This window comes from Gorilla gorilla, chromosome 8 (assembly GCF_029281585.2).
Source record: "Gorilla gorilla gorilla isolate KB3781 chromosome 8, NHGRI_mGorGor1-v2.1_pri, whole genome shotgun sequence".
Classification (NCBI taxonomy): Eukaryota; Metazoa; Chordata; class Mammalia; order Primates; family Hominidae; genus Gorilla; species Gorilla gorilla.
The window spans coordinates 137,526,767-137,537,636 of record NC_073232.2 but is presented as its reverse complement, the minus strand read 5'-3'; the positions used below and the strand labels follow the sequence as shown (position 1 = coordinate 137,537,636).

Genomic DNA, 10,870 nt, shown 5'->3' with positions numbered 1-10,870 from the left:
CAAGACAGCTTCAAAGCTGACTCATTCTGATTTTTTTGTTATATCTATTCCAACATCTAGTGAAGATTAGTTCTCTCTTCTATACACACACACATGCACACGTGGACAGAAATACTATTTCTTAGGACATGGCTGGCATATAGGTTGTACCAAAGAGTAGAGTTACAGGCTGGGCCCAGTGGCTCATGCCTGTAATCCCAGCATTTTGGGAGGCTGAGGCAGGTGGATCATTTGAGGTCAGGAGTTCAAGACCAGCCTGGCCAACATGGTGAAACCCTTTCTCTACTAAAAATACAAAAATTAGCCAGGCCGTAGTGGCACGTGCCTGTAATCCCAGCTATTCAGGAGGCTGAGGCAGGAGAATCGCTTGGGCCTGGGAGGCAGAGGTTGCAGTGAGCCGAGATCATGCCACTCACTGCATTCTAGTCTGGGCAAGAGAGTGAGACCATGTCTCAAAAAAAAAAAAAAAAAAAAGTAGAGTTACAATATGAAATACAGGACCTCCAGTTAAATTTTAATTTCAGATATTTTAATTTCAGATAAACAATGAATAATTTTTTTGTCTAAGCATATCCCAAATATTGCATGGGTCATACTTACACTATAAAATCTTTTGCTGTTTTTCTGAAGTTCAAATTTTACTGGGCATTCTGTATTTTTATTTGCTGAATCTGGCAACCCTACCAAAAACCCACTCATTCCAGGCATAGTGCAGATGTGGCCACAGAGGGGGCAGGTGCTGGGAAACCATGCCTCAGGGCCTGGCTCCCACAGTGGCCCATTGAGAAGTGCCTGCCTCCCATTCCTGGCCTGTCCATCCTGGGGTACCTGAGCCTGGGTAAGATCAGAATGGGAAAGATGCAGCCGAAGGGCGGCCACAGTCCTGTTGCTGAAATGCTCCATCCTTAGCTGTCTGCATCTCCCCACTCTGTTTCTGCATCTGTACCCTGACCCCCTTCTCACCTCCTGGACACTGCATCATTTGTCTGGTCCTTACCCCTCTGGAAGACCCCTGCCCTCCCCATTCAGATGACTCCACACACTCCCAGTGGTCACCCCCTCAACACAGGACCCTCCTGTGGTGTCTCTCCACCTCCAGCCTCACCCTACAACTGCTGCTCAGCTGTGCTTCCTAAGGCACAGCTGGTTCTCATCGTGCCACTCACTCCCCTGCTCCATAGCCTGCTCTGGTTCCCCGCTGCTCACCGGGTGATTCCTTAGCCTGGCATCCAAGCTCACTCCAACCGTACTCACCCTCCCTGGATTCTCTCTCTTTCCCTCCCCTGCACCCCTCCCTGCCTGTTCCCTCATTACACTCTGCCGGGGGTGCCCCGGCCTCCTCTTCTCCAGGGACCAGCCTCTACACATTTGTCAAAGCCCAGGTCACTTTCCTTCCCTGCACTTACTGCTCTCCGCACAGTGTCCCTTCCAGGTACTTGTTGGCTCGCTCATTGTCTGCCTCTGCACCTCACCTCTGCTGTTTCATAAGCTCCGTAAGAGCAGAGACCTGGTAGCCCCAGGCTTGCAGGAAGTAGGGAGCTGCAAGAGGTGTGCTCGGGAAATGCTGTTGCCAAATAAATAAAATGCCACTTCTTCCAAGAAGCCCTCTCAGATTTCCCCCAGCTGCCTGTGATCCCTCCATGTTCAGAACCCATGTGGCACTGGAGCAGTGCTGTGTAGTGCACTGATCATTTCTAACTTTTATTTCTTTTCTAGACAAAGTTTTGCTCTTGTCACCCAGGCTGGAGTGCAGTGGTGCACTATCTCAGCTCACTGCAACCTCTGCCTCCTAGGTTCAAGCGATTCTCCTGCCTCAGCCTCCCGAGTAGCTGGGATTACAGGCACCCGCCACCACGCTCAGCTAATTTTTGTATTTTTAGTAAAGACGGGGTTTCACCATGTTGGCCACACTGGTCTCAAACTCCTGACCTCAGGTGATCTGCCCACCTCAGCCTCCCAAAAGTGCTGGGATCACAGGTATGAGCCACCACACCTGGCCCCATCATTTCTAACTTAGATTATAGAGTTTGTCTTATTCCTCCCGCTAGACTGCAAGTCCCTGGAGGGCAGAACTCAAGCCTTACTTGCTGCATTCTGTGCAGATTGTATGAACAAATGCGTTTGTGAAAGCATGAACAAGTATAGGAAATTGGGCAATGGCCCAGGGGCCTGCAGAAGGCCGTCAGGTTTCAAGCTCCCAGCACCAGCTCTCCCCAAAGAAGCCCCTGCCTTTTTCCCCAGGGTGGCTGGGATCCAGACCCCTGGTTCATCCCCTAGAGCTTCCAGTGCTGCCCCAACCTGTGTCCCAGCAGCTGCACCCTGGGAGTAGGGAATCCCAACTCCACCATGACCTACTCAGGGTAGAAGCAAGGCTATGTTTGAGGGGCACTGCCACCTGGCCCACAGCTAGAAGCCCACCCAATGCCAGGATGGGGCTCAGTGTGGCTAGAAGGGGGAGCAACAGGCAGGGAAGCCCCAGGAAGGGGAGGCACTAGGGTTTGGATGCAGAGAGGGTGCTCGGACTGAGCTTTCTCTGGGATCCATCTTGGAGCGTTCTGGGGGATGTATCCCCTCCCCACCCCTGCCACCAAGACCACCCAGCAGTTCCTGCAACAACACGACCCTAACAATTATGGGAATTTAAGAGGAAGATGACCAAGATCTTCTCTCCATTCTTTCCCCAATTCATTCATTCAACAAATATTTACTGAGCGATGACCTGCCAGGAAGGAATGCCATCCACGCGCCAGATACCTTCGGTATGTTGTCACTAATTCACACCTCCGCTCATTCTACAGGAAATGGAGGTTTGGAAAAATGATGCAACGTGGCTGAGGCCACCAGGGGAGTGTGTCCAGGCCAGTCCAATTCCTGCATACTTATTCAATGTCCCCCATACCTCTTATTAGTTTTTTATTGTGTTTTGTTCAAGAAAACGCATGTCTTTGTATGCTCTCCAAGTACATCTAGCTATAGGTTTCAAACTAAGAGGAGAACGCTCTTTCAGTCATTCAGCAAACAGTTTCTGATGCCAACTGTGCATCAGGTCCTGAGGGTAACCCACCAGGGATGCCTCTAAAGATAAACAAGACCTGTCACCTCTGACCGAGTTCACAGTCAGTGGAACAGCCGACGGAACAGCAACGCAAAGTGAGCCATCACTGCGCCGTCATCCTGGCCCTTGGACTTTTCTTCTCACTCATCTGCAAGGTCAGAATAAAAATAATAAGTGTGTAACCTTCAATCCAACATGCCACACGCAGACAGACTGCACACCCACTCACCCCCGCCGACACACACACACACACACACAAAATGAAAAGAAACACTTTATGTTGCAATGAGCATCGTTTTGTTTTCATACCTGTTTCATTTTTCCCCGTCAGAGCCTACGGTTTTCCTATTGTCTCTTTTCACCTCCCTTCCTTTCCATGTTTCCCTGATATGACGACCCTGTGAGAAGAACACTGGAATCATCAGGCTGCACGAGAGGTATCATTAGAAGTGCATTGATATTATTGAAGACAGGGCTCATTAAAACAAAATAATAAAGATCCAGACGATAGCAGGGAAAGCAGGTTGTCTGGGTGCCACTGCACAAAATACTTCATTAGTGTTCCTAATTAAACTAACAACTGTCACGAAATAAAAATATCACACCCCCTAAGATCTGCCTGCTTATCCGGTGCTGTTCTAGTTGAAAAGCCCCCATGTCTACTTCACTGTGATCCCTTTCTGAAATAATTGGTGTGGTTTGATTGATAATGCAGATTCCTCTTTAAAGGAAAACACACTATTTTTCATAATCAGAGCTGGAATGCATAATGAGCAGGCTGGTGATGCCTTCAGCATCAGGTCTGTCAAAGCGCACAGTTATTTCCATATTGATGCAAACTAAGATATTACGCTCCCTCATTACGTTGACGTGGCACATCTTTCAACAGTCAGCTCCAAATCATACATTCCTTGCAAACAAAATTACCTTCATTTTCTCCTTTGGTTCAGCGGAGCTAGCAGTTAAAATGTGCCCTAACAAGCTAATCAACTAATTTTTAGAATATGTTGGAACCGTTTAATATTCTAAAAGAAAACAAGAAAAAGTTGCTAATGGGTCTGCAGGCATAAACAGAAATAAATAGACAACTGGTTCATTGAGCATTAGCATACTTAAGTTTGAGCCAGTCACGGTGGAATTCATTTTGCAAGTCAAAAAAGCAGTATCTATTTGTATCCATAAGCCAAACAACTTCATTTACTCAGTACATACTTGAGCAGATAACCTTGGAGTGAAGGTAACAAGGAGAAAGAATTCTTTTGAAGAGTGGTGTGTTCTCTGAGAGGGGGGAGTGAGGAGCTGAGAGGAGAGACATGGCTCAGAGAGGGGCTGAGCTTTGCATTCTAGGGTTGGCCTGCTCGCTCTGCAGTGAAGAAATGCTCAGCTGTGTCTGGGGGTGGTCCAAGAGCTCAGAGGGACCCCAAAGCCAAGTGCATCCCAAGGGAGAGGACAAACGACTGTTTCTATGGTGGCCATCAGTGAAGGAGCCTTGGAAAGCACCTGTTGAGGGCCTACACCTGGGGCTGTCCTGGACTGGTTGAGAGGAGCAAGCAGGCCCAGACAAACCTGGGTTTGCATCTGTATTAGTCCACTTTCGTGCTGCTGGTCAAGACATAACTGAGACTGCATAACTTATAAACAAAAAGAGGTTTAATGAACTCACAGCTCCACGTGGCTGGGGAGGCCTCACAATCATGGCAGAAGGTGAAAGGCACGTCTTACATGGCATCAGGAAAGAGAGAATGAGAGACCAAGCAAAAGGGGAAACCCCTTAGAAAACCATCAGATCTCATGAGACTACCGCAAGAACACTATGGGGGAAACCACCTCCATGATTCATTTATCTCCCACTCGCCCCTCCTACAACACATGGGGATGATTACAATTTAAGGTGAGATTTGGATGGGGACACAGAGCCAAACCATATCACCACCCCAGAGCCACTGGGATGGCACCAGCTGTTGGACCTTGGGTAGGTGTGCCTGAGTGTCCTCACTGTGAAGGCAAAGGAGGGGTAAATGGCTCCTCCTCATAGGGCTGGAGTGCGGGTTAAGCGTAGTAGTAGATACAAAAGGTTGGGCACGTGGCAAGCTCTACTTGGGGGTCAGCTATTATTCCCACTCTTCCTCCATGGGGACCCTAAGACCCTGCTCTCCAGGCAAGCCCAACTCCCCTCCAATCCCAAACCTCTCTATGGGGTCCCACCTTCCTGGCTTTGTTCACACACACCCTCCTCCCGGCCTGACCTGCCGTTCCTTCTTCACCATCTTCCACCACCTTGATCCTGCCCATCTTCATCTTTCGAGGCCCTTCTCAAAGAGACTGACGCCCCAAAGCCTTCCTTGATCCCCACTTAACACACTTACCAGCAGGCACAGTCTCCTCTTTGAAGCCGATGTCAAATTTCATCAAGATCGCACAAACAACTGTCTCCATTGAGCCTCAGGGCTGGGAATGGAGTCTTGTTTCTTTGGGGTCAACATTAGACATGGTGCCCAACACATAGTAGATACTCACTTCATGTTTGCCAGATGGACATATGAATGGACGAACAGACAGATGGGTGGATGGACGAATGGGCAGTAATTTACCATTTTTTTTTCTTTTTGAGATGGAGTCTCTCTCTGTCGCCCAGGCTGGAGTGCAGTGGCACGATCTCAGCTCACTGCAACCTCCGCCTCCCGGATTCAAGCAATTCTCCTGCCTCAGCCTCCCAAGTAGTTGGGATTACAGGCACGTGCCACCATGCCCAGCTAATTTTTTGTATTTTTCAGAGAGATGGGGTTTCACCGTGCTAGCCAGGATGGTCTCAATCTCTTGACCTTGTGATCCCCCCACCTCAGCCTCCCAAAGTTTTGGGATTACAGGCACGTGCCACTGTGCCAGCCCAGTAATTTACATTTTTATTATGACCGTTCCCATGTTTCTCACTGGCTGACGGTCATTGATGTATATATTTTCATCCCTTGCTATGCTGTGCTGTCCTCAGGAGGCTGCCCCACCCCATCCTATGTACACATTTTGGTCCCTGTGCCTAGCGTGCCTGCCCCATGCCACTGAGGATCTACCACTACTGGAATGCATGGTGTGCTGGTGCCATTACCTGTGTGCAGTGTGATATTCAACATTTTTAACAGCCTGTAGGGCACTGATATGGACAATGGGACAGATGTTAGCAAATACGACAAAGAGAGATATGCTGGCTCCTTTCCAACCTACCGTGGTTTGAATGTGACCCCTCCAAACCTCAGGTGCTGCCAATGTGCTCGTATTAAGAGGTGGGGCCTTTAAGAGTTGATTAGGTCATTGAGAGCTCCTCCCTTCATCTATAGGATGGAGGCTCCTATAAAACAGGCTTCACACAGCCTCCCGCTGTGAGGACACAGCATCTCTCCTCTCCTCACTAGATGCTGGTACCTTGATGATGGACTTTCAGCCTCCAGAACCGTGAGTAAATAAAACCCTGGATAAATGATCCAGTCTCTGGCATTCTGTTATGGCAGCGCAAAACAGACTAAGTACTTAGTACCAGGTGTGGGGTACCTGCTTCTGTGTCTCTCCCTCGTTGAGACCCTGCCAAGGCCAGGGTTAGGCTTACCTCTCTGTGCCCAGCACAGTGCCCGGCACAAAGTAAGTGTCACTCAGTGGAGGCTGGATGGAGCTGACAAGTTGCCCGAAGCTGGCCAGGCCACACAGAGAAGCTGAGTGACTTCACCCCTGCCCCCACCCCTGCCCCTACCCCTCCTGTGGGTGCAGTCTCCAAGGCCACTTCCTATAGCCATATGATAAGCACTTTCTGTCCTCAACCAGTCCAACTTCACTATACAGTGAAGATCAAGGAGTGGCATTTTTCATTCTGGCACTTTTTTTTTTTTTAGAAAAACTAAGATGAAGCCAGGTGCGGTGGCTCACGCCTGTAATCCCTGCACTTTGGGAGGCCGAGGTAGGCGGATCACCTGAGGTTGGGAGTTCAGAACCAGCCTGACCAACATGGAGAAACTCCATCTCTACTAAAAATAAAAAATTAGCCAGGCGTGGTGGTGCATGCCTGTAATCCCAGCTACTTGGGAGGCTGAGGCAGGAGAATCGCTTGAACCCGGGAGGTGGAGGTTGTGATGAGCTGAGATCGTGCCATTACACTCCAGCCTGGGCAACAAAAGCGAAACTCTGTCTCAAAAAAAAGAAAAAGAAAGAAACTGAGATGAAACATGACCTGCTTGGCAAGGGCTTATAATTTTCCACAAAGATCTTCCTATGGCTCTTGACATAGGGACCCAATTATAGGAGAGTGACAGTGCCTCCCTTCTGCACAGCATTTTGCCAGTTCCTCAACACCCACACTGCCCCGTTGATTTCATCACTCTTCACATCAGACCTAGGAAGTAGCAACATCATCCCCGCTCTTCAGAGCGGGAGAGCCGGCACTCCCTGAGAAGGAGCAATTTGTCCAAGCACTTTACTAGGAAGAGCTGGGGCCAGGACTTGAACCCAGGTCTTGGACTCCTGAGCACATTTGCTTTTCTGTACCCCAAGACACTTCTCCAAAATCTGTGAAATTGACTTTTCACTTAGCAAATAGCTCCTGAATATCTACTTGACGCCAAGCCGTGTTCTGAGAACCAAGTGGGGGAAAAGAGCCCCGGAGGGAGGAACAAGCTTGACATGTTCAAAGAGAGAGGGGGGCCAGGGCTGCTCACTGGAGCAGGGATCATGGGGAGATAGGAGATGAGTAATGGGTAGGAACTCAAGTTGACTTTCAGATCAGAGGACTTTTAAGAGATTTGCATAATTTATATCCTTTTGAAAGCCATTGTCTAAATGTATAAACACAGCCATGAATTTTCCCCTTTTGAAGAAAACCATACACAGAAATTGGTAAGCCCAAACCTACAGTCAAGGAGTAGAACATCACGCATTGATGTTAAAAAGAAATGTTTAAAGCTGAAGACGGCAACCTCAATTTAAGGACGTGTTTGTTTTATGTAAATACACTTCTAAAGGTATGCAGATACTCTTTGCAACAGTCAGATAGGCAAAGATGAAAAGGAATGAGAGCATGCCCTTGGTAAGTAGGTGAGAGGCTGGCAGAGGTGGGGACAGGACTGATGTGACGTAAAGGGGAAACTGAGGCTTCCTTCAGCAACAGTAGAGAGCCCTGTTCCATCAGAGCTCCACATATTAGTAGGTGATCACTGCGAAAACCCAGAACCATTATTTAGAAGGTAGAATTCGATTCCATTTACTCACCTTGTAAGACAGGGAGGTGTCAACCTATGTTTACTTTTCTGATTCCTTAAAAACATTTTTAAAATAAAAGATATATTTAAAGGGCCACACTTTCACTTTCTAGAAAGGGAGGCACAATAAATTATTATAAAAAGACCCTCTAAAATTGCATTTAGAGGTCAGAAAACAGCAGAAGTGGCTTTAGCTGGGGCACCAGCAGATACACTTTGGGATGTTATAGCAATAATACTGGGCAATGTCACAGACACAGAAAGCATATATGTCAATGTTGCAGGCTTGCTCAGGCCTTTGTGCAGATGTGACCTCAAATACCCACGTGGGAAGGGGTTGTCATGGAAACGATAGCTCACCCTCTGGACCGGTGAGATAGAATGGCCCCAGGCATCTGAGCCACCAGCTGGGTGGGTGAGCACAAGCGGAGGCAGAAACTGGGCAGAGGACAGCGCGGTTCACAATGCCTGTGTCCCTCCTGGGCCTTCCTAGGTGAGGGGCTGGGGTGTGAGGGAGACCAGCCTCAGCCCTCAAGAAGCTTCCACTCCAGAAAGAGCCAGCGAGTGAGTGTAAATTACCCCACTCTAGAAGGCAGAGGCAAATGCCGGGATTGGTGGGGAGCAAATTTAGGGAGTCAGAGGATGCCACAGGGACATCTGACTGCAGAGACTGGGAAAGCCTTTCTCACAGATGTGGACTTTGGCTGGGTGCTGAGAGAGGGATGAGACCACAGAACAGTCCAGGCAGACAGACCCATGTTCATAACTGTGTTTCGCTGCAGTGTGGTGTGCGCAAGAGCGAGACCTGAGAAAGGCAGATTTGCAATATCGGTGATAACCTCAGTATCAAAACTGCACAGATTTTTATCTAGCTCATAAGTCTTTGCAGAGAAAATACTTTCTTTAAAATGCAGGTTGTAGCTCTTGGAGAGGCTACCATATACAGTCAGATTTGAAGGCCTCTGATGTTGAATGATGTTGAATGTTTCTAAATATTTTAATGGTTCTTTTCAGGTCTTGACTTGTGTATGGGAGCACAGCAAACGCCTAGAAATTAGCATCAATAGGAGATCAGGGGCTTTTTACAACATTGAATTCTGGGTACGTTTTTTTAAATTTTGTAATAAAATTATTCTTAAAAGTCCAGGCTGGGCACGGTGGTTCGCACCTATAATCCCAGCACTTTGGGAGGCTGAGGTGAGCAGATCACTTGAGTCCAGGCATTCCAGACCAGCCTGGGCAACATGGAAAAACCCTATCTCTATTAAAAACAGAAAAATCAGCCGGGTGTGCTGGTGTGCCTGTAGTCCCAGCTACTCGGGAGGCTAAAGGTGGGAGGGATCACCTGAGCCTGGCGAGGTCAAGGCTGCAGTGAGCTATGATCATGCCACTGCACTCTAGCCTGGGCCACAGAGTGAGACCTAGCCTCAAAAGAAAAATAAAAAGCCCAGATTACAAGAATACTGAATTAGTTACAGAAGGAGAAGCTCAGTTGCCACAGTGAGGCTCAAGGCCCTCCCCTCACATCCTGGCCATGGGACCATCAGCCCTCCATCCCCACCCTGGCTGGAAAGAAGAGATGCTCATAGTGAGTCTCCATCGTAGGCTCCAAGGCCACACATCTGCCATTCTGTAATTGTCATTCAAGGCAACTGGAAGATATTTGAGCTCAATCCAGATGGCAAGTCAGCAAGATCATGACCATGGCAGGTAAATCAAGGTAAAAAGAAATAGGTCTCCTCCAGCTGGGCCCACCGGGGAGTATGGTCAGGGGAGCTGCCTCTTGGGTGAGTTTCAAACTGGGTTGTATGGTTTGGTGGCAATCTGGAACCACTCACATTCGCTCCATTCCTTGGGTTCCATTTGGGACCTCCAAATTTTTGCTGCAGGGGATGAAAAAAATATCCTGCCCTGGCAATCAAAGCAGACAGTTATAGGGTTCCCATCTGGGGCGTGGTGGACAGAGTCACTGGATTTGCCCAGTGGCCATCAGGGCTTGCTCCCACAGACTCCCATGAACTCCCAGAGCCCATCAAGCAGCCACTGGGCCAGGCCAACTGAACAGCATCTGCAGACTCACCAAGGATTCCCACCCTGAAGCATCATGGCTGCTTTGCTCAAAATAGACTTATTGACTGTGACCTTCTGTCTTGTGCATTAATTAGTCCATATTTTCAAAGCGCTTTAATGATGAAAAGTGCTATTTAGGAGCCAAGTTTTGATGGTTATATCTGCTGTTCTTTATATAATGCCACATAGACATTGCTACATGGCCCTGGGATGACGGCGTGCTTCAAACAAAGAACAGTCCTGCCCCAGCAGAGTTGGAAGATTCCAGCACAATGGCAAAAACAAAACAAAACAAAACACAAGCAAAATGGAGCATAGATGAATCAGACCCTTTCTTTTTTTATTAATTTTTATTTATTTATTTATTTATTTGAGACAGAGTCTCGCTCTGTCACCCAGGCTGAAGTGCAGTGGCACGATCTCGGCTCACTGCAACCTGTGCCTCCCAGGTTCAAGCGATTGTCCTGTCTCAGCCTCCTTAGCAGTAGGGAATACAGGCTCACAGCAG

At 48.3% G+C, this 10,870-nt stretch overlaps 1 long non-coding RNA gene across 1 annotated transcript in view; it reads right to left on the bottom strand.

The window, feature by feature from the left end:
* Positions 1-814: 814 nt before the first annotated feature.
* The window catches only part of LOC134759187 (uncharacterized), a 33,896-nt gene continuing 23,840 nt past the window's right edge, over positions 815-10,870 (bottom strand). Inside the window, exons 2-3 of the long non-coding RNA XR_010135127.1 lie at positions 3,365-3,453; positions 815-3,203 (exon numbers count right to left, since the gene is read on the bottom strand). This is a non-coding gene — a long non-coding RNA (uncharacterized lncRNA). The remainder of the gene's footprint in view (positions 3,204-3,364; positions 3,454-10,870) is intronic.